The following is a 25,411-nucleotide window of genomic DNA, read 5'->3' as shown; positions in this document are numbered from 1 at the left end:
GGAGAAAGTGCTCATTGTGAGAGGCCTCCTGGTCAAGATGGACCAATGTTGGTTTGCAACCACCATAGCTCTCAGCAGCTCAGTCTTTACATGGGAGAGCCATTCTTCTGCTCACAAGCAGAAAGCTCCCCACCATCCTTCCAGTGTTCCTTTCCACGAGGTAAAAAGATTCATGCAATATTAGAGGTGCTTTCCTGCAGCTACCAGTGAGTTTTCTTCCACATTAGACCAGAGAAAAGAAAATGTCAGCATTCACAACAGTCTGAACTGTTGCATCCTGGCTGTCATCAGGCTTTCTACTCAACAGGTCCCAGAACAGAAGAACTGCAGAGCAGCTACTGCACCACCCAAGGGGACAGCTGGAGTAGAGGATGGGGTCAGACCTCTGTGTGCAGACCAGGAGAGCTGCACTTGTGTGAAAGAGGGAATGCGTCCCTAAGTGAGACCTGTCAGAAAGGACAGAATTTAAGGCTGTAGCTCTCAGAACCTGAGAGTAGCTTTAAAAAAACTGACCTCACCTTTAAAAGTTTTAAAAGTAAAACAGGATGTACTGGATTTAGTGAGGGTGGTGTGGCATAGGGCAGCTACTCCCTCTCTCAAATATAAAAAACATGATGAGATATATAATTAAAGCTCAAATCATTGACTTACATCACAACAGTACTAAAGAGGAAACCAGCTAATGGAGTAATGTTATTTTCAGTGGATTGCTAGATAGCTGTGTCCTTCTGCAAAAACGTCTGGTTCAGAACTGACATTTCTGAACTACAATAATCAAGTTCTTCGAAAAAAGCACATATCTCACTGCAGCTCTAAAACCAACTCATTTTCATGTTAACATTTCTCACTATATCTGGCAGTTGTAGAGGGACTGTCCCCTAAAACTTCCCTCGTTACATACATACATAAATACATTTCTAGGCAAACAGTTTCTGAATGCTCAAGTATATTGGTGGTTCCATATTATGCTATTTTGAAACAAAAACTCACAGTGCATTTGCTGGATAGACCCTGACAAGAAGTGGCACTCATTTCCTAGGAGAGGTTTCTATTCCTGGCAACATGCATATCATATTTAAAATTGGCTTCAGTACTCCAGTCATGGAGTAGCCAATACAGAACATAATGTTATCCTAATCCTATTTTTTTACAAGAGGTTGAGGCCAATCTTACATGGTTAAGAAGCAGTGGAAAACCTACTGTCATCCAACAGGAAGAAAATCCCACTCACACTGTGCCCTCATGCTGCTGCTTTCTGAGCACAAGGAATTTCCGTCAAAACCTCACAGAAACACAGCCTCCCCCAACCCACACAGAGTCAACCCACGTAAGCAGTCAGCACAGGAAACCACAAAAAAAAGTTATTTTAATATTAAGAGCACTAGCTTTCAAATGAAGAGAAACACTTTGCTACTCCAACTACAGGCATAAAACATCACTGATGGATTTTAACCAAGCAATTCCTGTATCTAGGACAGGAATTCCTGTATCTACCACAAATATGATTAAATTTAGCATGGACTCAATGCCCAGGTGGATTCCATAGTAGTTACAACCTGCAATGTCTGACATGGATTTTGAGACCTCCTGGCCTCCCTCTGTGCAGGGCAGCCAGATGCTGGCTGAAGCCATCGGCTACAGCACCTGACTTGTTCTGGAACCCTTCCCAAGCACTAACAGCATGGTTTATACCTGCAAGGCAAAAGTATGATCTCTGACTTACTGTCTGCTTGGGAAGAAGAACAACTGCTGTCTATTTAAGATATAGCAAGATCTGTAACTCCTTTGTAAATTCTTCTAAAGCTGGGACTAATGATTAGTAGATAAAAGTTAACCATCCAACAGCATTCACCACATTTCTGTTGCATCATTGGAACTAAAAGATTGAGCAATACTTCTGGACATGAAATTAAGAAATTCTGGACCCTGATGAGCACAAAAAGCACGAAAGAGACATAGGGGCTCATGGAGCAGAGCTAAGCTGTAGAGCTGTGCAAAGCCATCATTCACACACCAACCTGTAACAGCAGCAGACCATTAGGGACACCTGCACAGTGGTGCAGCAGCCCCTGTTCCAGGCTCAGTCTCTGAGATCCACTGTGCCATGGAAAGCCTTCCCTTAATCACTGGTGAGATCCTCTGAGCAATGTGTACACAGCTGTTTTTCTCACAGTTATTTTCAAATGCATCCAGCTGTTCCAACTGCTTTCTGCTTAATGCCATTCAAATCAGTGTATTAATTCATACTGTGGAAAGCACAATTACACTGTAGAAATCATGTGGCATCTCTATACATGTGACTAAATGAGGGCAATAACTATACATAAGAAATTCTGGCATAGATAATGAGATGCTGAGCAAAACCAAGTTTTATTTGTCCAGATGCAGTAACAGTTTGTTGGCAGAGGTAATTAAGAAGCGTATTTCAGGGTGTTAAACAGAACTAACCCAGGACAGCTCCTGCAGTAGATCCACAGGTTACAAAAAGCACATTTTAGGAAGAGGAAAATGTAAGACATTACCTGCAGAAACCTGTAGCTGAACTTCTATAGCACTACTCTTCCTGCTTTCCCTGAATCAGAACACTGCTTGGCAGTGTCTGGGTAGGCACACGCGTTTCAGGCACACAGAGGGACGATGCCTCAGCCCTTGCCCAGCTCTGCCAGACCCACTGTGCACCCACAGCACAAGCAGGGCTTGCAGTGGTTTGTCTGAGGCTCAGTTACATGCACGGGATACCTGCACCTTTGGAAGAGAGAAAGGTGAACACCTGCCACAGCCCACCCCCATCTCAAGTCAGCATCACTCCTCACCTGCTCTCTCATCCAAGCACAAAACCACTCAGCAAGGAGGGAAGTCACAGTACTGCAGCCTACCACCTCTTCCCAAAATCCTAGAGAAGGAAGGGGCAGCTGGAAGGATGCTGGGGGGCACACAGGCTGTACCCCCAGCTTGCCCACAGGCTGAACACCACAGCATGAACTAATGAGATCCAAAGCAACAGCAAGCTGGGTTTTGCTTTTCAAATCTGCTCCAATAGTGCTGGGCTGGGCTGAAGAGATGCAGAAGCAGCTTTGTTTCAGCTGTGGTCTTGGAACCTTCTTGCTGAAGGAGAGATAAATGAATTAGCTGACTGCTCTGCCTCATAGCTCTGGGAGCCATGGACATCTGTGCATTTCCACTGCAGACCTTGACACAGACACAGGCAGAGGTCACCCCTCATGTGACCCACGTGGCACTTGCTGGGCCAAATTTCTCCAAGTGGTTCTTCCTTAAGTACAGCCCCTGCAGGAGCCATGCTAATGCTTCTCATAACTCTTCTGGGACATTGCAAGATTTACTTATTTAATATCTGTAATACACTACTAAGAGCTTTTAAAATTATTTTGTAAATGCAATGTCTTTTTCTTAGGATCGTCCTATTTATTATTTTGCAATGTTTACTAATGCACTATTTTCTCTCTGCCAGTCATACTGTGGGTTCAGTTTTTTGGGTTCTTTTTTTAAAAAAATTAAATCTCTTATAACTTTCTTACAACCACTCCCATTTTACACATTCTTTTAAGCCCTACATTTATAGAACACAGGCTTTAAAATGGTTTCAATATGTATTGGATTCCTATATTCATGTACTATTTGACTAGTTTCCAGAACCTAGTTCTTACAAAAATAGAAGTACAAAAACGCTCCAGGAAAATTCAAACCACTCACCATTAGGGAGACTATTTTCCAATTATTGAAATACTTCAAACTTTTCATAACCCTTTTCATTTGGTTCTGGGATTGAATGTGGAAAAAAAAAGATTTAAAAAAAGCCCAGTGAACTGTATCAAATTTTAGACAAATATATGAATGTGGAAGCAATTTTGATTCTGGGAATTGTATCTGGGATCATTCAGTAACTTTTCAGCTTCCCTAAATACTATAAAATAGCTCTGAGGAGGCACAGAGCTGGGAGCTCTGTCTGCTCGAGACTGGAGCAGAGGTCAGCAGCTGGCACAGACCACAGAGCACTGACCATTGGCTTTCCAAAGCTGAATATTCTTGGTCTACTCCAGGAGGAGCTACTGTGAATTTTTAATCCAGCCAGCCTTCCCAGCCTTCCTGAAACCTCCAGGACAGCAGCTTGCCCATGCAGAGCCCAGTTAACCTGCCCAAGTAGGTGCAGAAGCTCTCAAGGTTTTAAATAAAAGGTGTAGTTATTTCCAGCATAATCTTTTAGAAGCTCAAAACATAATCCTATCACTTTGGCCATCTTCCAACACAGCCCTCTCCTGTGTTGCTGGCAGTGAATGTTTATGACAGTCAGCAATTGTTTGTCCTAATTAATGAGCTAGACTATGAATAGGGTTTTTTGGAATAAACACATCTATATCCTCATTACAAGCATCCCCTTCAACCAAGGAATGCAACGTGCTGAGTACATACAGCACTCATCCATATCATAGCCTCTTTCCCTCCCTTACAAAATAATCCACAGGAAACCTATGGCTAATGCAAGGCATTCTGCCACAACATGGTCACACCTGACAATATTCTCTTTGTTATCAAAAACTGAAAAGCAGAGATATGTTCTGTGCAGGCTAACTCTCAAAAAAAAAGCCTATTTTTTTTCAGTCATTTGTTTAAAAACTAATTTCAGACTTTGGTGAGAGCCAGTACAAGTGGGATATCTTTTTGTTTCCTAAGACTGCTGGGGAAAATATATAATTCCCAGGTCTAAAAAGCTATTTCCTTAAAAAAGGGGATTGAAATTTAAAAACAGTTTTCTGCCCGTATGAAATCGTAGCATACAAGTAAGGCAGAACTGGGTCCTGGGGCCATCTTCCCTTCAAAGGAATAATTTATAGATCTGATCACAGCATTTTTATTTTTTGTTTCAATCTTCAAGTCATTTGGAAGTAAAAATAGTAAGTGAGGACTCTTAATTACAAATCTCTTCCCATTCCATACATTCCACACATAAATTTCTGCATTTCCAGGTCACTCTAGGAGACTTGTTGGTCTATCATGATTCCATTAGATAAGTAAAATGCAGGGTTTAGTTCTGGTCTACAGCTTTTTTTTTTTTTTTTTACCATCAAGGAGACAGAGTATCTGCATTAGATAGCTGTCTGGTTTAGATTTTGCTTTTCTATTCCCACATTATTGAGGTATAAACAATCTTTAGAGCATTTATTCAGTCAGCCCTCCTGGAAAGTAAGACTATCCTATCCCTTTTACAGATAACAACTTGGGTTCAAAGGCACTTTGTTTCTTGCCTCTAAGCAATAAGGAAATACTTGAAAGGACAAGAACAAAGTCAAAAATTCTGTTAATAAGTGTTGCAGAGGGTGATTTTAAGCCTCTTCTAATCTGTACCACTTCAAGTGTCTCTGCTGAGAAGCAGATATCTTTTTTGTGACTTTAAACTTAATGACAAGAGCCTTCATTTTCCTAGTTACCATCCACAGACACTTTAGTCTGGGAAATCACAGATTTAAAACCTTCGCTGTACAACTTCTGGAAAGATTCTTCAGGTCCAGGGAATCTGATGGGGAAATTACCAAAAGATATATGTGGGTTTACCAGCAATCACATCTTGAGCAGCTGGGAACAAGTTCTTGAGTAGATTTGGTTTCAGCTTTTGTCAGTTCCCTAAGTTTTACCATCAGTCAGTCAACAAAAAAACCCTTGCAAGCCAACAGCATTAGTTTCACAGTCTCTGGAAACTAGAATTTATGTATTCAATTATCTCCCACTTGTCCTCCACAAGACTGTGTGATCCCTCAGTACTGGGTGCCAGTCACAGCATTGATACACTGATCATAAACCCCTGTGGTATCTGCCCCTTGGGTAGAAATCAGTGAACAGTTCAGAGTGAATAATGTATCTGATAAATCATTCCTCTTTTGCTGTACACAATATTACTGTGTACAGACAACCTCATTTTCTCAAAGGTGTGGTTATTCCTATTTGCCAAATATACTTTGCAAATTAGTTTTGCTCTGCAGACTATTCCCAAGTAACTCTTCCTGGCAATCCTTCATACCCCAGCTGTGCTGCTCAGCTTTGGTTTGGCATCACAACTCTAAGGAGAAATTGGCTAGCTGGGAACAGCTCTCTTTGTTTGTGTGCAGTTTGTCACATGGGAGCTCCCAAGGGCCAGTGTCACAGCCAGGACTCTGGAGTGTTAAACCACATAGGACAAGTGAGCTGTCACAGCACCCTGGGTGAGCAGAAGTGCCCTACAGTTAAAAGGATAATACCTCTGTCCTGAAGAGATTACAGAGGACAAGTCAGAGGGGTTTGGCAATGAAAGCAAGGCATCAGTGTGTACTTAGGGACACAGAGTGATGGAGGAAAGAAAGGGCTGTCACAGCCTTCAGCTGCATTGCCACTGCCCCGTGCAAACTGCAGTGCTTCCACCCCCCATGCCCCCCACCCACCCCTTGGAACCCGAGATACTCAGAAAGAGACCTTCAAGCCCAGCTGGAGCTTGTGGCCTCAGCACAGGCTGGATCTCACACCAGGAAAGGGTGTTCACTGCACTGCCCCACAGGCTGTGGTGGGACATCCCAGAGCAGGAGTCAGTGCGAGAGAGGGGCACTTCCAGGCAAGGAACCATACCAGAGGTGGGATAATTCACCTTCTTCAGGAATCCTGTGCTCTGCAGTGGTCTACAGTTGTAATATGAATGCTCAGGGCTACAGGATATCAGTCTGTCTGCAGGCCTGTATTCTTTCCTATTCCGCATCACTGTTTCCACATTTGGATCTGGGGGGGGGGTTTAAACATGCAATTTTTTCCCCTTACAAGATAAGTGTTAACATATTTTTTGACTATCATTTGACTGTTTCACTTCTGAGTGTGTAACTTGGAGCACTAAGCATATGGCTTTTAAACTCATAAATCTTTAGAGTCAAGTATATACTAGAAATATTTCTTAGAAACAACGTCACTTGCAAATAGTTTGCAAGCATGCTCTAAAGGCACAGGTCTTTTGTCCCATTTAGAACAGCTGAAGGACTAACTCTCCAAAATAGGATTTGTCAGATACATCTTTCAAAACATTAACAGATCAGTTATGCTAATGATATATTTATACAGTGAAAGTGAGACTTATGGAATTGAAAAAAAAATTAGCAAGTAGGACAATACTAATTTTAGATACTAAAGCTGTTGATTAAGAGTTTTTCTTGGGATCAAAGGATATGGTTATGGAAAAAATTAGCAGATTTTAATTTGCATAGAGCAGAAAGATCTGTTTATATAAAGAAAAATTACCCCTAAAAGAGATGTACACTTGTAATGCTGTCAAGAACATACAGAAGGCTATAGTGAAACAGTAAATAGCTATACCTAAACAGTCAGCACTCTGAACATAATTAAAGGTAATATTTGCATTAATCTGATAATGTCAGGCTTTATATTGCAAAAGAGCACTGGTCTGTGTTCAGAGAAACCCACAGGCAAACAAGGCCTGCCTGCGTCCCAAACAAAATACTCTATTGGAACCATCAGCAACCTCATCGCCAAGCTCAGAAACAAAGCAGACCACTGCAAAATGTTGGTTATGAATTAATTTTGAGCGGTTGAGAACAATTTTGGAACTGAATTAAACGGGCTGCTTTCTCGTGACTCATTTTTGCCGGGGCGACTGCAGTTTCCACGTCTTTGTCACCTCCCACGGTGAGCTCGCCAGGCGCTGTGGGTTAGAGAGCACATCTGGATGCAGCTGCGCCGGGACCAGCCCAGCACGGCCGCGGCTCCGGGCTTAATAACGGCCGGGAAGAACAGAATAACGCCCTGTCAGCAGTCTTTTATGCCTGATGGGGGACTGAAGTCCTGTAGTCTAAAAACCCATGGGGATCTGAACCTCCTCCTACCGAGATTCATCAGACCTCAAGCAAAGAGGAAAACGGCAGCAGGACCCAGCAGCGAGCCGCGTTTGGCAGCAGTGTTCCCCAGCGAGGAGGCCCGGAGAGTTAAAGCTGTGATCACAGATAATGACCGAGCTGAGCAGCACACGTAAGGCCAAAGCTGCTTCTTCTCACTCCTGTCATTCACTAGCGACTGCCTTTTACAAATCGAGTACTACGAGAGACCAAAGGCTTTTCCCCTGCAAACGCCTGAAGAGATCAGGCGGCTCTGCTCCGTTCGGACCCCAAGGGGCCCTCAGGGCGTGCTGCTTCTCAGCAAGGTCGAAAATTCCACCCTAAATATTATGGGACATATCCCTGGGGCTGCCAGAGAGCTAACAGACATACATTTAGAGCAACAGGGGTCCGTATCAGCCAAGGGTTTGTACATGCACACTGCAGACATAGCACTACCTCCTCTCAAATAATTGTAAGAAGGAAAAGGTTTAAAGCTATAGATTTGTTTAACCCCAGTAATATAAAATTCTTCTACAAGGAGTAATAGACATCATGGCAAAAACTCAACTTTGGTCTAAAAGAAATAAAAATATCTTTCCACAAGTCTCCAAAGCTATCTTCTAAAGATAACAAACACCTGCTGTATTTTAAAGGCATTTAATTTCAATGAATTTTTTCTCCACTATTTCCCTTTCAATTTACAGATCAGGGCTCAGCAGTACCTTGCATAAGGTTGATTCATAAAACAGGAGAAGCCAGTTATCATCTTCCTGAAGGAAAACATGTCAAGCTCTGACGAGGACAATTGCTGAAGCATCACAGAGCAGAGCCTCCAATGACCTTGTTTGGGTTCAATGACCACAACACAAGCAACAGTGTTTGTGCAAACTATGCTCCCTAGTCAAAAAATAAATCTTAATTTCTTTAGCTCCCTTTTTTGCCTATTGCATACCCCTGGGTCACGTTTCAACAGTTATATATGTGACCTTAAACCAAACTTCATGGAAGGGATCTCAGCAGTCCCAGTCTAGCAAACATTTTGGGGCTGTAAAAGCTGATATCGTGTCTCGAGCGCAGCCAAACTCCCAGCTCCCAACAGACTCTCTCTGTCAACTCCACCGACTGTCCCTTATCTCCAACGCTTCTGCTGCACACCACTGTAGGGATATTTTGGCTTCCTTTCTCCTGCCTTACATCAAGGAGATCCCCATCACGGCCTGCTGCTCTCAGAACAATTTATCAGGCCTAATTTCAGTGCACTGAGCCCTCGCCCTTGGCTCCAGGCAGGAGGGGAGGCGTGGGCTTGCTCTGGAGAAAAGCGCGCGAACGCGCTGATCTTGGCGCCCTTCACCAGCTGCCTGCTGCCAGAACCCTCAGTCATGGCTCTCCTGCAGCAGGCCACTGACTTCTATTTCCCCTTTCACTAGAATTCAAATCCTTGAAACTTCAAGACACTTGATATCTTTAACACTTCCATGTCTCTGGCAAATTTAACACAAAGCAGAAAATGAGTGAAATAGTTATTAGGAGCCAAAAGATACAGGCACGCTGCCTGTCACAACCATCCCAGTACATTAATAAATAAAAGTAACCTTGTAAAAACCTTACCAAAATCCTGGGAAATCTGGTGAAAAGGGTAGGTAATAGTCTGTGGTGATTCCATTAAAGTTCCCTGATGGGTTCCCAGCATGGCAACCACAATCCAGCCTGGCCTCCACTGGGCATTACGACAGCAATTCAGCACAGTTGGCAGCATGAGCAAGTCTGGCACGAAGAGAAACCAGTGACTTCCTCCTCACTAAGGCAGGAGGAAGCACAGGACTTCCTCTCTGCCTCCTCCTGTGCTGCGGTAGTGAAAGAGGAGATGGCAATCCAAAGATATATCAGTGCAGGAAAAAAAATCAAAAAAGAGAAAGAAAACTAACCCAGAGCAGGGCACGCTGCCACTGTTTAAAACATAGGTGAGATTTAAATAGCAATAATCCCCAGAAACTATCTAGTTCAGGTCATCAACTAACAAGCTAGTTAATTCCTGTAAGGATTAATGCTTGAAATTATTATGCCTGACAGATGTTTGCTGAATGGGAACTGAATACACAGGATGAAGACCAGCAAGAAGTAAAAGTGCAGGCAGGTAAATCAGGGCTGAGATTTTACAAATCACTAACTCATGTTCTAACATAATAATAATTTTCCTTATTTTCCACTTCATTTTTACTCTCAAGGTCTCTAGCAGGAAATTCCGTTCACAGACTGACACACTAATCTAGATTCTGCTCTCAGTTACAATCACACAAAACAAAAAGGAGGTTAACTGCTATTTTCAGGAAATACCTCTGCTGCACAATTTGGCTGAATGGAATATACTTTACAGGCATTACCTGTCCCTCACGACACAGCACATGATGAATTCTCCTTTTCTAATTCCCCAAAACTGTTGGGAAATGCAAGGCACCATTCTCCCTTGAATAATTAAGATCCTGCTGGGCACTCCTGCTTTTAGGCATTCAATGAAACCCACAGGTTTGGTCTATCCAGCCCACTACCATTTGGATCATCCTAAGGGTGTAGATCTAATACACTCCAGGACCAAAACAGGTGCCACTTACTCAAGTTGGTGTCAATACAAAGCAGGTCCATAAGGCAAACAATCTCTCAACCTTTTTAGCTGCTGTATGTCACACTCCATACTACACTGAGCAGCATTTCTAGAATTACAACTAATATGGAGGAGAGGTGGAGAAATCAGTGAAAGCAAAACATGGGGGAAAAAGCTGGTTTGAATTCCACCTCCAAATTAGAAGCTACAGATAAAAACAAGGATAAAACTGTGAGCCTCTCCATCCATTTTGGAATCAAGCAGCACAAGGGATGAGCACGGGAAAAAGCCGAAGAGAGGAACAAAGATGGATGAAAACCTAGGTGGAAGAACAACAGTGGAATAGAAAATGTTTATCAAGCTAGTTTGTGAAGTTGCTAATACAGAGAATTAACTGAAGACCATAGCCTCAGAGAGGCTGTGACCCCCATGTGCAGTGGTGACCTCAGCTCAGCCAACCAAACAGAATTTTGGTGAAAAAAAACCCCAAAAAACCAAGGGATAGAAGAGGAGGAACATCTTTAAGAGTTAGTACAATCAGTGAGTGCTGATAGTACCTCTAGAGAGGGAACCGATGTATCAGCTATTTTCCAATGTCTTGTTAGCCTTTTGCTAACATGAATAATCCTTAGAATTATATTAATATCTCAAAACACATCACGATAAGAACATCTCGAAACTAAACTATATGATGCCTAGGGGATGTAAACTGGAGACTGGTCCACTTATCTGAAAGACAAGTCATGGTTGTTTTAGAATTGTGTGGTATGAATGGGGGGTTTTTAAATGCCTACAAGTGAACCCCTTTATCACTTTTCCCTTGCTCTCTCTCTCGTGGTATATCCACAGTCACTGCAAATTTGCCATAGTCCTGATAAAAAAAATTAAATTAATATTAATAAAAAGCACTGAAACTACTAGTAGGAAGTAGAACATACATGGCTAACATCAGCTGTGTATAGCAGCTTCTACAATGAGGTAAGAATCAGTCTCTTTGGATGACTAATCTAGAAGGCAAAGGAGCTCCCCTGCTGAGTACAGACAGCCACAAGCTGTAGACAGCAATGAGAGGATCAAACCAACGGTAAAAAATGCAGCATTCCCACAAGACTTTCTGTAACTTAGTATCACAATGTATTTAAAATATATAAATACCAAATTACCACTTGAACATAATCCCCTTTAGAGTGAACTTGATTTTACATTTTTCCATATTTTTTAAGGAAACCAGGTTCAGCAAAATATTCCAAATGTTCCCACAACATCTGACCTGCCATTCTGTTTTTTCTTCAGGTTTCAGCAAGGGATGAAACTTTTCCCCATTCTTCTTGCCATCTATCATTTCTGTTGTGGCAGCGGAAGGCATTTGAATGGCCTCTTCTTTGGGCTGACATGTCTAAGTTCAAACACGGATTCAGTTACATCTGTAACTGTGGTAACATCTGCTGTAGCTCTAACTCTTGTAACACATCTGTTGGATGGTCTTGGATTACCTGGCAGCCCGTGGGCACTGCGAAGGAAACATTTCTGCAACCCCAGTGCAGCCCACGGAGTTAAATGACTACACTGCCCTACTGATTAATCTACTGTAAGTGATACTCTGGGCAGACTGGCCTCATTGCCCACTAACAGTCTGCATCTTCAAGCAGGCAGTGATGTATTTGTCCTCTAACTGCTCAGGAGACAGACGTCGTCACCTCAGCAGGGTTGCAGGGTTATAAATTATAGTGTTGTCTCAGCTCTGACAAAGAGCTATGAAACTCCTCAGATAGGAAACAGAGCAGCAGTATAAAAATCTTTCTTCAACCATAGCAACTGTGTTATATATTCTTACTACTCTGCAGAACATATTTCTAACTATGTTCTAGTTGTGAATTAGAATAACATTGGTATAAAGGGACTGCCAGTGCAAGTGCTTCTCACCAAAGAATCTGGTTTAGAATTGCTGTGAAAGGACTTTTCAGAAAAGGAATGTTCACATCAAGCAATCAGGTTGTCCTAAGTACTGGGCTCGGAGGTACTGGCAGGGATAGCACAGGGAGGTGTCAAGCTCTTTATCTCTCTTTCTGGTTTTACACAGTTTCACTCTGTGTAAATAATGAATCGTTATGAAGAACCTAATCATTATGCACAGCCCAATAATTCAGGTGTCCCACCTGGCAAGCTGAGCATCTTAAAGGTCTGTCTTAGGTCATCATTATGCTCTGTTCCATTCAGCAAGGAAAAACAACAACAAAAGATTTTGATTTACCACTCAGCATTAATAGAAACCACACACCAAACCAAACTCTGAAAAATGTCAGATCTGATCTGAGCAAGACTAAAAGAATCAAGAAGTAGGTTAGCTGCTGATACAGCTGCTTAACTGAGAAAAAACATCTACTTGCAAATCCTCAAACTAAGGTGTAACCTGCTTGTAGCAATAACAGCACTTCAAAAATACCAGTGATAGCTGACACAGGGAAGGGCACTATAGAAAACAATAACCTGCAGAGCACTGAAGCACATCCAGGTAGATTCCTCTCCACTGACTAACTACAATAACTACTAACAATTCAACAATAAAAGGATTAAAACAAAAAGGGGGGGGGGGGGCTGTGACATTTTAAGTATTGGGATTGAATGTGCCGACATAATTACTTATGAAAATGGTTTTAATAAACACCTTCAGCTCTTTCATCACACAGCAAATACTACTTCACTCTGCAGACCAGAATGACAGCACCAGCTCTCCTGCATCACGAGGTATTCACAGAATCACGGAACGGCTGAGCTTGGAAGGCACTACTGGAGCTCATCTAATCCAACCTCCCTGCTCAGTCTGGGTCACCTAGTAAAGAATGTTACTCAGGATTGTGTCCACATGGCTTTTGAGTCTCTATAGTATTACAGTATGCAATAACTTTACAGGAAAAGACGTGAAGGGAGAAATAAAGTAATGCTGAAAGCAAAAAAAAAACATTAGGGTTGCTGGTAGCTCCATCCCAAACAGGAATTTCTCTTGCAGAAAAACAAACAAAACCAAACCAACCAACCAAAAGAACACTTCCCAAAACAAACAAACAAAAACAAGAAGAAACCCAGAAAAAACCCAAAAATACCAAAACAAAACAAAAAAACCCAAAAAAACCCCACCAAAAAACCACAAAAAAACCAACTCAAAGATGCTTAAAGATGCTTGAAATATTTTCCTTTTTGTTAGGCTGCAGACATTTCCTGTAGATTGGCATTTCACACTAGCAGCTCAACTAATGGAGTCAGAAGGTTTATAATCTGAGAAGACAAGGGAAAATCCCAGGCTCTGGTAAAGCTAAGGGCAATACTGTCACAGAGCCAAGATTTCTACCCTGACTCCTGTGGACTTAAAAGACAAGGTAACAAGTAAATTTTTCCTTGGGCACTCTCTTAATCTGGAGATCTAAATTAATGTGCGTCTGTGGTGTTCACTGAGCCAGTGTTATTAGCCAGTGTTCAAGTCTTGTACTTCACACAAAGCCTGTGCTTAACCTGCTGCACCTATAGACCAATTCTGCTGACTTACATAAGAAACATCACCTGCATTTGCCAGCTGCTGTCATCTGCCATTCACTACCAAAGACTCAAGTGCTCATGCAAAGACTCTTGCATTAAGAAAAATCAGTCATCTAAGCTAAAGGAAATGCACAGCCTGGGGAAGAACTGACAGCTTCAAAACCGACAAAAATTATTTCTTTCATTTAGTCACAGAAACTTTAAGGCAGGAGTATATTTTCTCACATGACCCTGTCTTTGCATGTAACTGACTTGAAAATGCAGTGGGTACATCAGTGCCTGTACACTTTCCACCTTCAGCTTTCTTGAACTCCTTCGGGCTGCACCCACAGCCTGGATAAATACCAGCTGTTACATCTCTAAATACTCCTCAGTCAGAAACAACACATGTTCTTATGATACAATTGCCTCATTATAATGGCAGGAAAATATCACAAGCATGTAATGCTTTAAATCATGTAACACTTCTATGCAAGATGGAGATAAAACACAGCCAAAAGTAACCCCTACACTTTTTTCACTGTTTAATTTATTACTGCGGTTATGTCAGTCCAGATGAGTGAGTAGGCTAGTCAGGGTGTGAGATAATCTTTTAGGGTGAAAACTCCAATGTTGATTTTCAAATAAAATAGCACCCAGATCCACTGTGGGTGGTTTACTCTGTCACACCTGTGACACCCTCCCACCTGGTACCTACAACACAGCTGCTACACACATCAAGTGGGATAAGATGTTAGTGTTCCATTTCACAGATGAAGACACTGGTGCTCTCAGCAGCATCTACATTTCCAATGCAGCTTTTGGCAAACCCAACAAAGCAACCAAGATCACTGGTTCCATTTTAAACCTCTGACAGTACATGCTCCTCCAAGATCACAGAGCAAACTTGTGCCAGGCAAAGCCGCATTAAGGGAGATTTAGACTGGACATTAGGAAGCACTTCCTGCCTAACAGGGTGGTCAAACACTGCAACAGGCCTCCTAGAGAAGCAGTCAATGCCCCAAGCCTGTCAGTGTTTGAGGCATTCGGTGCCCTTAATAATGTGCTTTAACTTTTGCTCAGCCTCAAAGTGGTCAGGCAGTTGCACCAGGTGATTGTTGTAGCTCCCTTTAATTCTTATTACAATCATAATCAACCACAAAGGGAGCAGCAGGTAGCCTTATGTAAAGTGTGTTCAGGATTCCCTAGAGACAGGCACTAAATCTACTACATTAACAGTTCCCCAGCAAAAGCTGTCCCACGTGGGGCTCTCATTCACCTGGTGCTCCCAGGTATTACTGTCATGTTTTTCAAAAGGCTTTCTGCATAGCACAACTGTAACAGCAGCTATTTCACCTTTTAACACCACTAAATAAACACTAAATAAACAAGCCACAGCTTGACACCTGAATTCCAATCAAATTACAATCTCCACATTCTCACAGCTTCCTGCTATCTCTAAATTTCTTCCAGTATGTTTTTTATGCACCTTTTCAGTGATATCCCAAGACTGAGACTGCCCTGTAATCCTCAGTCTGTTATAGTCACAGCAGAAATTCCCTTGAAATTTCTTGATATGAAGGACTTCATATCAAGTCCATGAATTTTGTTTAAATGCAACATAGAAAAGAAGCTTGTAACAGCAGAGACATTTAAATTCAGTTCTGTCTAAGGCAAAAAAATGTTTCCACACCCCCTTGAAACCAATGCACTTTCCTTGAAATACAATTAAGCTGTGTGCACAGACAGAGACATCAACGATTGCTTATTAACCTGATATGGGGTGCCAGTGAGAACCACCACCCCTGTTAGACCTATCATTCTTTCCTCAGCATTGAGGTGGGGCCACTTCAGATACCTGAAGTTAAATATCACAGGGCTCTACTCTCTGAGCAGTTTTTCTGTAATTCGGGCAGTACCATCCTGTGATGCATTTTATTAGCAATACAGGAACATATAATGAGCCACAGCTCAGGGTACTTTAAGTCTATGAAGCAGTGACTCCACAGCAATGTCTAATAGACAGCATGTTGCAGAGTCATCAGTCCTTGCGGAAGGCAAGGATTGACTTGAAGCTCCAGCTCTGCAGAACAGTGTATAAGGAGAAATCCTAATGTAAGGATCTCCACTTTCAGTTTAAAGGGCTCAATTTGCTTAATACTTCAACTGCTATGCCCTCAACAAACACTGGAAAACAAACAAGAGTAAGCTTTCAAACTAAAGAGCAAGACTGTGTTTCAGTTGATACTTACAATACTGCAGCTAGTTATGGAAATATTATAAGAAAAGTCTGCATATGCCAATACCAGCCTCAGGCAATAAAATCAGACCAAAATGTAAGCAAAATTTAAGCCTGTGACATTTGGACCCTATAACTAATCATTATCAGTCTGTTTGGAACTTTAAACACTGCATTTGATGGCAATTGATGACACAATGACACTTTTCAGTTTTTCTTGTGTCATTTCAGACTACTTTACCCAATATTAACTGAAGACACTAAATTCCTATCATTCAGTTTGCAGAGCAGACTTGCAGGATCAAAAGAGACCCTGACCACCTGTTTTGCATGTTTTAATTTTACAGAATTGCAGCCTGAAGAAGCTGAGGCGTTACTGACCATCAGTAAGCACTAAAAGATGCTTTCCTTCAAGAGCAAGAGTATTCCACTAACTGGATTCCAAAGACAGTAAGAAGGTTTTTTTTCAGCCAGACTCAAAGAGGTATTAAAGAACCCAGTATTTATTCCTGTTGATCTCAGGTGCCTGATATCTTTATCTTCATAAAGAAAATGTGCCAAGCAAAAAACTCTCTTGCCAGTTGTACCCTCTGTTAACATTCCTGGAGCTCAAGAACTTTTCCTGCTGCAATGTGTTCTTTTCATTTCACAAGCCTGAATTACCAGGATGTACACTTGGCCCACAATCCTTACATGGAGATACACAATCCAGTTATAAGGAGGCCCTTTCTACAGACACTGTTGCACCTATCTATGGTAGAACATGTTTGAGAGGACAGGTAAAAGATGTGCCACAAAACCCCATCTGCAGCTGACAAGGACTAACACTCAAAAATCCCAAATCAAAACAGAAATCCAGTATCATGTCATTGCTACAAATGATCTGGGATTTGTCCTGCCAGAACACATTATTTTAAGTCAGGATGAATGGTCAATGCTTTTGCTTGGTTTCATGCGAATTGTGCTTATATGATGGCAGTCTTGAAACTGTTGGCCAATTTTGTCAAAATAAAATAAATCTAAAGACACTAACTTGGATCATAGCCCTTCTGTACTTGTACAAATGTGTGCCTGGCAGAACAAAGACAGGAGTTATGCACTGGAGATGCAGGGATGTAAAAACAAAGCACTCTGTGACCAGGCCAACTCAGGAAATCAGATCTACAGAGCTGTGTTCCTTAATTGATTAAAAGTATACACTGAACTGTACCAAGACTTTCTGTTCCCATGTTCAAAATGCAATGTATCATATCAGTGTTACTCATACTCTTTGAAGTTTTAAGGCAAATGCCAGTTCAGGGGCATTTACTCAGAAAATCCTTCTCCCTTTCTCTTTACAGTTTCATTTACACCAAACACATTATTCCCAAATGGAGGCTGTCAAATATGAATGTATCACTCAGTCACTGATCTAAAAACTTGGGAAAACTAGCAAGTGTCTGATTTTAGACTTGCTTTTCCCTGTTGGCCTGTTTCTACAAAATTTGCAGGAACTTAATTACCTTGGAGCTGTTCTCCTTATGTCATACTTGGCTGAAACTGGGAAATGGCAAAAAAATATTACATAAGGGACACACACCAAGACTCATGTGTATACATATATTAAGTGATGGCAAAAAACCTTGCTTCCAACAGATGCCAGTTATCTTTCTGAAGCTGCAATGCAGGTGTGGAGCATCCCCTCAGGCAGTGGAATTGCTCTCCAAAGTCATGTGCATACAGGTACAGCCACATTCTGAAGCCAAGAATCCACAAGTGTATACAACAGTTTTGAGGATGATTTGTAAGCCACAAATAAGTGGAGTAGCACAAAAAATGGCCTATTCCCAAAGTGAATGAGATTAGTCCAGTGAGGTTAGTGCACAAATGCCACATGGAGGACATGTGCCAGGAACAGACTTGGAGGTATGGTACAAGTCCTGACCAAGGGAGAGGGAAAGGAGGAGCAGTGAAATATGGCTGAAGAGAACATCTAGAACTGTCAGAAGAAATACAAGAGAGGCAAGCACCACAATACCACACCCTCAACAGCAGCTAATTCTGTCTTCCTTGGGAATTAGAGGGGACTCAGGATCTGATGATTCACAAACAACATGGAAACAGCACTGGGTGTAGGGGAAAGCTGATATTACATAGAGACCATCGGCATTGTCAGACTCCATTTCCTGACAACTAGTTTGCAGGGAACAATGTTGCTGTGACTCACCAAAAGATGTTTGTTTCTTGTGGAACAAAGAATCAGCCACAAGACTGGTTGCAATAAGTTACATTTCCTTGAGATCCAACTGGCTCACACATTTGGCAGCCACAGACTGTGCCAAGCTGATGTGCATTTCAACAACTGCAGATTTGAGACACTTCCAGGAAAAGAAGAAAAACACTTGAAGGCAACCAATCAGCTTTTAAAGTTTTGTGGTATTTTAAAAATTCTTTCCCCAGAAAACAAGCACTGTGTACAAAGATTTTCAGATTACATACACCATGTCAAGGGCTGAAAAGTAACATCCAAAACGAGCAGCAAGGAAGTGGCAAGAGTAGCATAGTGATTTTATTTTTCATTAATTATTCAAGACGGCCAGGCTTAGATTTGAGGCAAAGGAGAAGACAGGCATACTTGCTCTGATAAACCTGCAAAATTAAGCGGTGTCTTGCAACCATAATTTTCACAATTAGTCATCATATACATGCATAATTCCTGCAGATTTCAGTCTGTTAACCTATTTGAGTAAATCCATTTCTACGAATAAAATTTTCCTGGACAAAGATCTAAACTCACACAAGGCCAAGACAATAATGATGTGTGAATAAAAGAGACGGCAGAAAATAGTGTATGAAAAACCAAAGCCTTACTATACCTTGGGGTGTGGGGAACATTACATACAGAAGTTGCACAGGATGTTAGCTGCTCTTATAATAGAAAAACTGGGAAACTTTCCTGTTTAGGAGAAAATGCGAGACAAGGTCAGACCCCCTTAAGGGGAATGAGAGCCAAGATACGATGTATCCAATAGGTTTGAGTGGGAGAGAAGTGAGAAGGGAGAAGAGGAACAAGGACCTTGCAAACCGCAGTAGAGTCCTGGCAGTGGGGACCTACAGATGAAGAAATGTGACAGTAACGCTGAACAACCGCCTTTGGCAAGAGCCTGACATCTATCTGAGGAAGAAAAGTTGCAGAATGCACCTAAGTGCTGAAGCAGGCTGGCATTCGTTCGCAGATGCGATTTTCTGAAAGAAGCCAAATAAAAGGCTTTGCCCGTTTACCGTATGTTGCTTAGGGGAGATATGCTGCAGTACTGCAGCTACGATATTAGGTGTATCGGGAGCAGACAGGGAGCTCTCGCAGTGCCCATGGAGCTGTCCTGGCAAGGACAAGCCCTGCGGCCCCGGCGGTGCCCGCCACCCCCGTTACACGGGCGGGGGCCGGGCGGTGACCGGCGGGGACCGAGCGGGGAGCGGGCTGTCCCGGCGGCTTTGCCCCGGCGCGCCGAGCAACAGGAGGCGGGTCTGGAGCCGGGCGGGCTGACAGCGAGCCCCGCCGAGCCCGCCTGCCCTGCCCGCGCTCCCGCCCGGCGGGACGGACGGACGGCACGGCACGGCACGGCACGGCACGGGACGGTGCAGTCCCAGGCGCCGCCGCCTCGTCGCTTCTCCCTCCCGCAGCCCCCCAGCACCGGCACCAGGCCCCGAGCAGCGCAGCAGGGCCCGTCCCACTCACCGCCGGCACCGCCGCCGCCTCCCCCGCGGGCAGCCCCGGGCCGCGCTGCCGCTCCCCGCCGCGCCGCGGCCGCTCGCTCAGCCTCGGCGGGGCCGCCGGCTCGGGCCCCGCCGCTCCGGGCGCTGCGCGGAGGGCCCGCCCCGCCGCCGCGGCCCGGCCCGGCGGGCGGTGTTATGTAACCCGGGCCGGCCCGCCCTGCGAGCGCCGCCGGCCGCGGAGCCCCCGCCGCGGGCAGCGCGGCCTTGGGGCTGTCCTTGCGCGGCGGGGGCCAGGTGAGCACCGTAAGATGCAGCAGGAGAGGAGAAGTTGAGTCTGCCACAGGGTCGTGTTCGGGGGCACTCGGGGCTCTGGGAGTCACCAAACACAAGGCGACGGGCGACGAGCCCCGGGCGATCCCTGCAGGTGCCGGTGGCTCCGGCGATCCGTGCCAACAAGTGGGGAAGTCTCTTGTTCCTTTCGCATGGCCAGCAAGCAGGCAGGCAGGCAGCCTGCGTCTCAGCAGTTACACGTGCATCAAACAACCCCAGCTCATCACGGGCAGTGCCAACAGAGGAATTCATTTGGATGCATGAAGTTTTGGGGGAGGGGGGGGAAATCAACGAAAACTTAGGAAACAAAACCTGGTTTCACTGTAATACCGATTCAGGCACAAAGTCTGCTGCGTGTGCTCAGTTATGCAAAAGGAGCAGCAGTGGAGGTGCATTGCCAGCCACAGCGTCGGTTCTGTAGCCCAGCGAGAGAAGCCAGTCATTAACATCTTGTGCTCCATCTGCAGCATCAGAAAGTTGTAATCATATGAGTCTGTGTGCTGAGCCACTGCGAGGGAAAGAGGAAGAGGAAAGAATGCAGTGTCAGAAAGTTGTAATCATGAGTCTGTGTGCTGAGCCACTGGGAGGGAGAGAGGAAAGAATGAACAGCTTTTTCATATTTGAACAATAATATAAACAAACTGAGCATGTAACAAGCTTGTACTTCATAAAGCACTTAACCATCCTCTTTGGCAGGGGTTATATTGCTGCCCTCTGCTGCTGGGAAGTTGGGCGGTTCATCTGCCTAACGAGCAGGAAAACGCGCTATTTGCGATAAAAATCTCTGATTACACCTAACAGTTCTGTGGCCAAGGGCCTCGAGATACATAGTTCAAAAGTGAAGGGTGAGCTCTCCAGTTCTGCGAGAGGCAGGGGATGAGAGCTCTCTAAGGCCGGGTGGGATGGCTGCTTCACCAGCAGTGTTCTCTGGGCTTTCATGGGCTCATTTCTGCCTACAGCCAGCGAGGTGATCTGCCATCCATGTGCCAACACACTCTTAACTGGAATGGCTCTGTACTTATATTACTCCCAAAGCATCAGGAATCCCTATCCCTCACCAGCAGTGGAAAAGGTCACAGGAAGCTTTGTCAGAACTTCATGGTAAGGATTGCACTTTTACAGCTAGCTTTGACCTTGAAGCTATGACTGCCCACAGTATATACTGTAGTGGAACAATTTGGGGTGACTGTGACCTTTTAAATTGTCACTGAGAAGGCAACTGAATGCTGCAATCTCTTTGTTTTACTAGGCAAGCCTTTCATCTAACTTGGAAAATAATTTATTTGCTAGTTTGGCTTTGACAGACTATTTATTTGGAGGAAGTTCATAAAGACAATGTGTAAAATTGAATCTATGCCTATGCAACTGCCCCTGCCCATGGTAATTCAGAGCTGACTATCTCTCAATGACCTTTGGAATAGTGTGAGGAAATGGATGCAATCTAATGGTTTAGAGTGGTTAATGGTTCTAATCTAAAAGGATTACACTCCAAAGCAATGTGTCTAGAATAGGTAGGTGACAGAGAATATAAAATCTTACTTGTGAATTTGCCTTAAGAAAGCAGGCTCAGTTATCATGGTGAGTAGACGAACGAACGCTGTTAATGACAGCAATTAATTCCTTAGGAAATCACCCCCTAGGAAGATACTTTGCCTACCTAGACCTTTTAAAGCCCTTGTATTCAGAAAGCTTGCTGGTGGGGGACAGTACATCACTGTATCTAAAAATTGATTGAATTAATCTCTTTTTCTGCATTTCCCCATGTGGAGGCTTTCATGGCTCTGATTCTACTCCCTCAAACAGCTTGTACGTGCTGAGTTAAAAAAATCCCTACACACAGGCAAACAGCAGGCATTAAGTAAAGGAACATTCAGTGCATTACTCAAACAATAAAAAACTGCCCACAAACCACACCTAAATGAGAAAGGAGAAGTTAGAATGACTGAAAGCAATGTGGAAGGGTGGAGGGGCTTCTGAAAAGGAAAGAACAGCAGCCCTAGCTCTCTTTCTTTGGAAGAAAGGAATATATTTTTAGAAGCAGTTAGCCTGGCCTATGAACCAAACCACAAGTATTTAGTAAGTGAATATATAGCATTTTCAGGCATTTCCTGTGATGAGCAGAATGCCCAAGAGACTGGGTGGAAAGCACCAAATACTACAAAAGTGTTGGCATGGTTTACTACACAGGAGGGCCTGCATGATGTCTGCTGGGTATCAGAGAACCACTTAAAATGCTGCAGGGTAGCTGCACTCTCTTATTAGTGTAACACACCCATTTATTCATGCTCATAACTGATGACAAACTAGTATTACAAGATATTAGGATGTTTTCATTTATGTTTGCTTGGGTAGAGCAATACAAAATTGTTACTCAAATAATGAGTCACATGGCAGTTAGGGTGGGAGGGACAGCATTTGTTGACAGAGTAACATTTCTGTGCAGCATGCCAGTGACATATCTTTAGCATGAGAGGTTTCAATATAGGAGCTTCTCAGAATTTTTTGTGTATTGTTTTATAGCTACAAGACATTTCACATTGCTTGAGAGAAAGCTTTTGTGGATGGTGGGGGGAGTTGCTACACAAGAACTCTCTCCTCAGTTAGTGAGGAATCAAGAACTCTAAAAGCTGATACCAAAGCAACATACCCTCCAGGGCACTAGGTGAAAGACCACACTGGCAAACCAGGCTAACTTCCTGTCTTTTATTCACCTGGAGACCACATGGACTTAAACCCAGCATTTCATATTTTCCCTGCTGCATATGCTGGACTCTTACCTTTTCTCTGATTTGGCTTCACACCTTAGCACAGACTGACTACCTCCACAGGAAAGTGCAGCTTTGTGCCACTGAATCAGTCCTGACATCCTGTCACTTTCAGAGTTCAGCCAATTTTTTTTTTATTTTTTTTTTTTTTTCATTAAATTTGGCAGAAAAATAACATCTTTCTCATCCCAACTGACTTCAGGTATCAAGAGGGGCTGGGGAAAGCTGAGCTTATTCTGAGTGAGAGCAAATTCAACTCTAAGGAACAGAAATGCAGGACAAATGGGACACTGTAATTCCAATTATGTTCAAGAAGAATTACCACATTTTCAAGTTCACAAAGGGTGTGATACACTCAAAGTCTGGTCACATCCAATAAACTCTCCATGCTGGCCTAGAAGTCCAGTCCTGATAAATTACTACCACAACCAGGTGCAACACACTGTAGTTTAGTGAACAACACACAGTCAGAGTCCTAATGGAAGAGAAGGTTCCAGGGAGAACTTACAGCACCTTCCAGTATCTATAGAGGGCCTTTTTGGTGTGCTTTGAAAAGTGTGAAGGAAGCAGCAGCAAAATGGAAGGCTGTAGGTTTAGGAAGATGTGGTGCTAACTTTTGTAACTAACAGCAATGCCCCCACTGGCACTCAGCAAATGAGCCAGGAGAAGCCAAGACTCCATGAAAATCAGGATTTGAAACCAAATTTCCTGTGTTCAATTCAACTGGAGTAGGTTTTCTTTCTTACTACTCTCCACAATTTTTTTTTTTTAATTATACAAGTTGCCAACAACTAGTTTAAGAAAATATTCTCTGAAGTCCCCTGAAAAAGAGAGCAAAGACAACTGTTGATATATGACATTCCATAATTACAATTATTCCTTGCTTCCCTTCCCACCACAAACAGTTTTGTTATACTGATTTCCCAAAGACTCAGTAACCTGGAGCTACATTTTCACAAATATTAGTCCCCTTTTCCTAGATATGATAGGTTTGTAGAACAATTTGTTTAGATCTAGTCTTTTAAGGGATGTTGTATGCCAGTGTTTAAAGGACTGTCAATCTAGGAAGTCTTTAGTTTTACTTTCCTCCTTCTGTGGCACACAGACCTTGAATCCTTCACAACAGTCAAGCATGAAACTAAAAAAGAGCACAGATCTACTTACTCTGATTGTCTCAAACTAAAGTACACTGACAAAAAGCAGCTGTGAGGGTATACTTTTGTCTCCTCCTGTCTCCCAGGCTAGCAAGGATGGAAAAGTAATATGTGAACAAAGAGCAAAAGGGCTACTGATAAGAAAGGGGGTTCAAGGATGATTCAGAGTGATCTGAGCATCACTGTGACAAGGAAAGTGATTGTTCTGAAACTCAGAGCTGAAAATGCTTTTGTTTGTCTGTTTAAAATGAAGTCAAGCTGATTATAAAGCAGGCCTTTATACAAGCCCACGAAGAGCTACAATTAAATGACACGCAACTTTCAGGGCCAAGTTCTTCATCCTGCAAGTTGCTAGCTATGTTGAGGCTGGGGAGCAATCTCAGCTGCCATGGATATTAACAAGGAAATAAGGCTACTATGAGCTTAAGAGGAAACACTTAAAGTGCTCTAGGATGGAAACTTCAATCACTGAATTGCAAGAAATTAACTTAAGGGGAAGCATTAGAAAGCAATTATTTTAAAGGAAATTTAGGAAAGACACATAAGCTTGCATTAGTGGAGAAGCTGCCTGTTCTGTGAAATAAATACTTGCCCTCTAAAGGACATAGTTAATAACTGTCCCCCCAAAAAACCTGTTTGTGTGATACAGTTATAAAATCACTGCATGTGCACACTGAGAGTAATGATCACTGTATCTATATGCAGCATTGGAAGTATCCTTTGAAAAGTCAGATTTTCAAAACATACACATACTTCAAAAACAGAGAATAAAAACATTTTAGAACATAAGAAAAAACCCCAAACCTCTCTCATCTGTATATTGTTATTTCTGGTTTTACAAGTTGTGGTGTTTTGTTTGTTTTTTTTTTTTTTTTTTTTTTTTTATTATTAACTGCAGCAATCTAAAAATTCAATTTTCTGGGCTCCCCTTTAAGAATTTGCATTTTTACCTCCCACAAGAGATACTTTGATTCTGTTCCATCTTTGAGTCCACACATTACAAATGCAAGTATGCCCAATCCACCCACTCCTCCTCTCCCATTTTAAGTTTCTGCTATATGTTTGGGTCTGATTTTCTTCACATCACATAAAAACTGCCAACCAAGTGATAATACAGTCCTACTGTACTCATGGACAATTTTAACATAAACATGACCTCAGTATCTGTGGTCAGCAGGCAGGGTCTAAAGCACAGCAAGATTAAAGCAGGTGTTGGTTTCACAAACACACATTCCTAGAAAAAACTGAAAGAACAAAGGGTG

At 42.9% G+C, this 25,411-nt stretch overlaps 1 protein-coding gene across 4 annotated transcripts in view; it reads right to left on the bottom strand.

The window, feature by feature from the left end:
• SYNE3 (spectrin repeat containing nuclear envelope family member 3) overlaps positions 1-19,986 on the bottom strand; it is a 55,131-nt gene extending 35,145 nt beyond the window's left edge. Inside the window, exons 1-3 of one of the 4 annotated variants that reach the window (XM_077783974.1) lie at positions 19,923-19,953; positions 19,063-19,142; positions 18,414-18,564 (exon numbers count right to left, since the gene is read on the bottom strand). The gene's annotated coding sequence lies outside the window, so the exon portion shown is untranslated. Of the gene's footprint in view, positions 1-9,467; positions 9,483-18,413; positions 19,630-19,922 lie in introns of those variants that run through there. The other 3 variants (XM_021549716.3, XM_021549717.3, XM_021549718.3) reach the window with 3 other exon arrangements.
• Positions 19,987-25,411: the final 5,425 nt, after the last annotated feature.

The sequence above is a fragment of the Lonchura striata genome, chromosome 6 (assembly GCF_046129695.1).
Source record: "Lonchura striata isolate bLonStr1 chromosome 6, bLonStr1.mat, whole genome shotgun sequence".
NCBI classification, from domain to species: Eukaryota; Metazoa; Chordata; class Aves; order Passeriformes; family Estrildidae; genus Lonchura; species Lonchura striata.
This window is presented reverse-complemented; position numbering and strand designations above follow the sequence as displayed.